This window comes from Triticum aestivum, chromosome 1B (assembly GCF_018294505.1).
Source record: "Triticum aestivum cultivar Chinese Spring chromosome 1B, IWGSC CS RefSeq v2.1, whole genome shotgun sequence".
NCBI lineage: Eukaryota > Viridiplantae > Streptophyta > Magnoliopsida > Poales > Poaceae > Triticum > Triticum aestivum.
The window spans coordinates 394,084,728-394,092,056 of NC_057795.1; positions in this window are offsets into that span (position 1 = coordinate 394,084,728).

The following is a 7,329-nucleotide window of genomic DNA, read 5'->3' on the forward strand; positions in this document are numbered from 1 at the left end:
GAGAGCGATCAGGTAGAGGCATGAGCTAGCATACTTTCTCTACTTAGATCATATGCACTTATGATTGGACCCCTAGCAAGCATCCGCAACTACTAAAGATCATTAAGGTCGTGAAACCCAACCATAGCATTAAGTATCAAGTCCTCTTTACTCCCATACGCAACAACCCCCAAACTTGGGTTTATGCTTCTGTCACTCACGCAACCCACCATAAGTGAATCATGAACATTTTGCAACACCCTAGAGCGGGGATCCCTCCATTTGCGTGACACGGAGGGCACCGTAGGACAACACCATAAATAAAATATACAATCATACCAACCAAGATCACGATTAACCCATAGGAGAAAACAGATCTACTCAAACATCAAAGGATAGCCAAATATCATTGGGAAATAAAATATGGAGTTGAGCACCATGTTTAAGTAGAGATTATAGCGGGGAGAAGGGATGTTACACCGCTGCATAGAGGGGGAGAAAGTTGGTGTTGACAGTAGCAAGATTGTTGATGTAGATATTCATCACGATCCTTGCCCCGATGGCACTCACGCGCCACCGGGAGAGAGGGGGAGAGAGCCACCTCCTCCTTCTTCTTCCTTGGCCTCCCCCTAGATGGGAGGAGAGTTCCCCTCTGGTCCATGGCCTCCATGGTGGCGGAGGGGCGGGAGCCCCCCGAGATTGGATCTCCCTCTTTGTTCTCCTCTGTTTCGTGTTCCTGTTTTTTGGCCATTCACCATTTCTTAAATTCCTGGAGATCCGTAACTCCGATTGTGCTGAAACTTTTACATGATTTTTCCATAAATTATCTTTCTTGCTCCCGAAGAAGGGCCCCAACCGACTTACGGTGAGGGCACAAGACACTTGGGCACGCCAGGGGGTGCCCGGCGCACCCTGGTGGGTTGTGGAGGTCGTGGGCCTCCGTTAGCATTGGTTCCACCTCCCAAAAATCATAAATATTCCAAAATGATTCTCCGTAAATTTTTATTGCGTTTGGACTTCGTTTGATATGGATATTCTGCGAAACAAAAAACATGCAACAAACAAGAACTGACACTAGGCACTGGATCAATAGGTTAGTCCAATAAATCATATAAAGTGTTGCCAAAAGTATGTGAAAGTTGTATAATAATGGCATGAAACAATAAAAAATTATAGATACGATGGAGATGTATCAGCATCTCCAAGCTTAATTCTTGCTCGTCCTCGCGCAGATAAATGATAAAAAAGATAATTTTTGATGTGGAATGCTACCTAGCATAATCTTGATCATATATCTAATCATGACATGAATATTAATACATGTGATTCATATCAATAGTCTATAATTTGACATAAAGACATTAATACCCAGGCATCCCAACAAACAATCTTGTCTTTCAAAATATCAACACTAAAGAAAGTTATCCCTACAAAATCATATAGTCTTGGCATGCTCTGTCTTCTTGACACAAACTATTTATCATGCACAACCCCATTGACAAGCCGAGCAATTGGTTCATACTTTTTTAACTCACTTTAGCTTTTTAACCCTCATGCAATACATGAGCGCAAGCAATGGATATAGCACTATGGGTGGAATAGAGTATGATGATAGGGGTAAATATAGAGAAGACAAAAAAGTAAGAAAGTCTCACATCGACGCGGCTAACCAACAGGCTATGCAGATGTCCATCAATTGATATCAAGCGAGGAGTAGGGATTGTCATGCAACGGATGCACTAAGAGCTATAAGTGTATGAAAGCTCAATATGGAAACTAAGTGGGTGTGCATCTAACTCTATAATGAAAAATTCCAACTAGTATATGAAAGTGGCAACATAGGAGACTCTCTATATGGAAAACATGGTGCTACTTTGAAGTGTGGAACTAGCATGCCCCTTCTCTCTTTGTCTTTTTTTCTTTTCTTTTTTTTTCTTTTTCTTTTTTTCTCTCTTTGTCCGGAGTCTCGTCCCGACTTGTGGGGGAGTCATAGTCTCCATCATCCTTTCCCCACTGGGACATGCTCTAATAATGAAAACTGATGATCATCACACTTCTATTTACTTACAACTCAAAAGAAATAAAAATTACAACTCGATACATTGAACAAAGTATGACTCTATATGAATGCATGTGGTAGTGTACCAGGATGTGCAATGTTCTAGCATAACAACGATATCAAAAAACATACAAGCCATGGAAATATCATGCTAGCTATCTTACGATCATATAAAGCAATATGGCAATGAATGCTCAAGTCATCAAAACAGAAGCGGCGGAAGTTGCATGGCAATATATCTCGGAATGGCTAGGGAAAGGCCATAATAGGTAGGTATGGTGGCTATTTTGAGGAAGATATAATGAGGGTTATGTGTGATAGAGCGTATGATATCACGGGGTTTGGATGCACCTGCGAAGTTTGCACTGACTCTCGAGGTGAGAAAGGGCAATGCACGGTACCGTAGAGGCTAGCAAATTATGGAAAGGTAAGAGCTCGTATAATCCATGGACTCACATTAATCATAAAGAACACATATACTTATTGCAAAAGTTTATTAGCCCTTGAAGCAAAGTACTACTACACATGCCCCTAGGGGGATAGATTGGTAGGAAAAGATCATTGCTCGTCCCTGACCGCTAATCATAAGGAGGACAATCAATAATAAATCATGCTCCAACTTGATAGCATAACGAGAGACTATACATGCGTGCTTCGGGAATCACAAACCTTAACACCAATATTCTTACTAACCACAACCATTTACTAGTACGTCCCACATATTACCATCTCTATATCGCAAAACTATTGCAAGGAATCGAATATATCATATTCAGTGATCCACAAGTTTTATGTAGGATTTTATGACTAACCATGCAATTGACCAAATCCTGTTGACTCTCTAAATAGATATAAGTGAAGCAAGAGAGTTTAATTCTTTCTACAAAATACCATGCTCTAATAAATATAATTGAAGCAAAAGATCATTCTTCAAATAATGGTTTTCTATGTGAAGCGAAACAGGCAATCCAAACTTCAAATGATATAAGTGAAGCGCATGAAGCATTCTATAAAGCCATACTCAAAAGATATAAGTGAAGTGCAGTGAGCATTCTATAAATCAACCATGGACTATCTCATACTAGCATGGTGCATAAAAGAAAAGTGAAAACTCAACACAAAATATGCTCCAAGATACACATATCACATGAACGAAACAAAGACGAAAACATACTGATACTTGTTGAAGAAAGATGGGATGCATTCCAGGGCTTCCCCAAGCTTAGACGCTTGAGTATCCTTGAATATTTACTTGGGGTGCCTTGGGAATCCCCAAGCTTGAGCTCTTTCCTCTCCTCCTTCTTCTCATATCGAGACCCTCCTCGATCTTTGATCACTTCATCCACACAAAACTTAACAAAAGACTGGTGAGATCCGTTAGCATAATAAAGCAAATCACTACTTTAAGTACTGTTGCAAACCCATTCATATTTTGTTTTTGCATTTTAGCTACTGTATTATAACTTTTCCATGGCTTACCACCGATAAAAATCGATAGTTTCATCAAAACAAGCAAAACAATGCATCAAAAACAGAACTTGTCTTAAACATGACAATCTGTAGTAATCTGAACTCTAACCATACTTCTGTTACTTCAAAAATTCTGAAAAAATAGGAAAAAATAAAACATTTGTATAGCCATACTGTGCAAAAAGTTTCTAAAAGTTTCGACGTTCCAGTAAAAAATGTAAAATCATGCGCTACAGCCAAAGTTTCTGTTTTTACACCGTACATACCAACAAGCGATCTAATCATCCTAAAGGCAAACCTTGGAACATATATAATGGATTTTTACAAGCTGATAATTATTTTTGTTGAAAAGTTTCTGTAATTGAGATTCACAAAGTTTCCATGGGCATGAACAAAATTCATGGCTAGCTCCCACTTTCACAATGCTTGTCTCTCTCACTTTCACTTTTCTTTTTGTGAAGTTTTAAGTTCCCCTCTATATTTTTTTGTTTTTAAACTTTATAAAAGCACTCAACCGAATAAAATGACTCTCTAAAACTTCCGGGTTGTCTCCCTGGCAGCGCTTTCTTTAAATCCATTAAGCCAGGCATAAAGTGCCTAAGTAATGAATCCACCCGGATCCCAAGGTATATCAAAGCCAATTTTTATTAGCAATGATTTGGCATTTAGTAGTGAGCACAAAGCAACATATATCATGCAATGACGAAGTATAACTCTCTTCCTATGCATCGGCATGTCATACAAGAACAATTCATGCACATCAAGTAAATGCCAATACATAGCATAAGCAGTTTCTTGCAATTTTATCATGTTGGAAACATAGAGACGCGGAGATGTAGTTCCTCTCTCATAAAAATTGCAAGTAGGAGCAGCAAGCACATGCATATTATATTCATCAAAATCATCATGTGCAACGATAAAAGGCAACCCATCAATGTAATCCTTAATAAGTGCAAACTTCTCCGATATAGTGTAGTGATACGTCCATTTTGCATCATGCCTTTATATCGATATTTATTGCATTATGGGCTGTTATTACACATTATGGCACAATACTTATGCCTTTTCTCTCTTATTTTACAAGGTTTACATGAAGAGGGAGAATGCCGGTGTCGGGGAGGCTGATTCCACCAACACCTATGGGGACAGGGCCCCTTTCGGTTCGGCGGGGGGCGGAGGTCGCACAAAGAGCGGATCGAGGCGGTACACGCGAGCGGTTTTTACCCAGCTTCGGGCCGCACGGATGCGTAAAACCCTACTGCTGCTTGTTTATGTATATTGAATTCTTGCTCAGGAGCGACGGACGCTGCCAGACTGAGCGTGAGAGTGTTTCTGGTGTTGAATGAGCCGAACTGGCCGAACCAGCTGAACCCCTTCTACGTTGCGCCTGGGCCTCCTTTTATACTTTCAAGGGTTCACCGACAGGGGGCAACGTAGACAAGAAGGGTAAAAATGGAAAAGGATGCGGTAGGTGCAGCTACCGCTACTGTGGATACAGTGCACCCTACCTAACTCTGACGACAGGGGACAAGGGCATTAAATGCCTATCTGAGTTGCTTAAACAGTGCAAAAAGTGACCGTTAGAAGCGCCACCGTTTGCCACGATGGCCTTCTCTTCATCTCTGCTTGCCACCGCGCACCCCTAGCTGCACAGCCTCCTGCCACGTGTGCTTGGGGGAGTCCTAGAGCGACACGTTAGCAGGTGTGCTGGAGCGTGGGCACGAAGTGGGGGTTTCCCGCGGCAAGCTCCTTGCCGCGGTCGTCGTCTTGTCGTGTTTGGGAGCTTGTCGCTCACCGGGCCTTGCCAGGACGCAGGGCGCGTCGCAGCAAGCTTTCTTGGTATGCCTTTTGTGGCCTTCCCGGCAAGCTCCTCTTGCCGGGGTCTTGTCTCTTCCCGGCAAGCTCCTCTTGCCGGGGCCTGGGTTGGCCTTCCCGGCAAGCTCCTCTTGCCGGGGCCTTGGTTTGAGTACTTTGTTCTTGAATGGTCTTCAAGGGAGCCACGGAGGGTCTTGGCGGTCATCCGTCAAGCCTTGCCGCGGGATGCTGCGACTGCCCGTGCACAAGTTCGGGGTACTAGGGTACCCCTACTCTAGTACACCGACAGGAGCCCCCGGGCCTGGGCCGTACACGGTGCCGAGCGCTGTTGGGCCAGGCCCAAAACAGTGCACGGGCACACGCGGCCTAGGTCACGCCACATATCTCTCCGCTCCCACCGCGCACGCCTAGAATGGCACGCGTCAAACGCGGCGTCGTGGGTGACGCGGTCGGCGTGCGCGGGGCTAAGCCCCTCGAGCATGCGTCAGACCACGATGATGGGGACGGTTCACGCCCTCCTCCCTAAACAGAGGTAGGCGTGGGGGCGTGATGCATTTACTGGACGGGGCCGGTGCGCGGTTTTCGGGATGTCCACTCCCCGCGATCACGGGGCGGAGCGAGGCCGCCTCATCCTTCGCCTTGGTTCTGCATCTCCGCCACGCGGCTCCCATGTGCTTGGGGTCGCGGACGGTGGAAGTGGGAAACTGGGCCGTCGTGAGCAGAGGCAGCGGGATGGCCCCGACTCCCTGCTCTTCCCGTGCCTTGATTCGCTGAGCGGGGCGGCCGAGCCCCCACCTCACTCCTTTATAAAGAGCGGGAGGGGAGCACAGGAAACCGCACTCTCTCATCTCCTCCTTTCTTCAGCTTCTGCTCCCCTTTCTCTCCTTCGCCATGGAGAAAGGGAACCCAGGCCCTTCATCGGTGGCGGCGAGGGTCGCCGCCAGACAGCGCATCTCTCCATCTTCCGCGCCCGTGGTGGCAGAGTCAGCCATAAGGGGAAGAGGGAGGGGGCGAGGTCGCGGACGAGGTCGAGGACGAGGTCGAGGCGCTCGGGGAAGAGGCAGACAGGGTGGCGCATCAGCTTCACCTCCGCCGGCGGCTCCTCCCCCCACGGCGGTCCATATAGGGGACGACCCTTGCGAGTTTTTCGTCAGGCTGCGCCGGGCGCCTCGTCGTCGCCTCCGGCTTCCAGCTCCATTTGCGCGCGCGATGGAGTTGGACCCGCCCGAGACACTGAGACTGCACATGAGGGGCTGTGGGATCAGCGGCACTCCAGTCCACGTTGCATTCCCAGCCCCTAATGTGATGTATCTTGATCGAGGGTGGAAGACGTTCGCCCACATCCACAGCTTGATGGAGGGGTTCACCCTCCATTTTAAGTTGATGGAGGGCGATCTCCTCTCCGTCAAGGTCTTCGGGTGCTTCGGCACTCGGGCGAAGTGTTGCGTGGACAGCTCCTTCGACAGCGAGGGCTCCTCCTCGAGCAAGAGTGACGAGGAGGAGAGCGACAGCGACGACGAGGGTAGCGGGCGGCGGGGTAGCGGGTCCGACTAGGCGTCGGGCGCCGCTTCGCGCGGCACCGGCGGCCCCATCATCCGTGTCGCCGGCTCCTTGAACTCCCCGGGGTCGTCTTCTTGGGCGGCTGGCGTAGGGAGGCTGCGGAAGGGGAAGAGGGCTGGCGACAAGGCCGTCAGGTCGGAGTACGAGGGCGTGGTGCCCTCGACAGCGTGCTGACGTCCTGCCGCTCCGTCTTCGAGCCCCGCTTCCGGCGCCGCCATCGCCGTCCAGCCTTCGGACGGCCCCCGGGATGTTCTCTTGGTGTCTTCTGGCACCCGTAGCTCGCCTAGGCACTCCTTTCGCCCTTTTCGCCTCCTTGACCTGCCTCCTGAAGAGAGGGACAGGAAAGGGATTACGGGCATCTTATCTTTTTAATTTGTAAGCCTTCGGGCCTTAGCTGTATCTAGAACTTGTAATCCTCTCTTTCATGTTTTTCATCCTCTATGGGC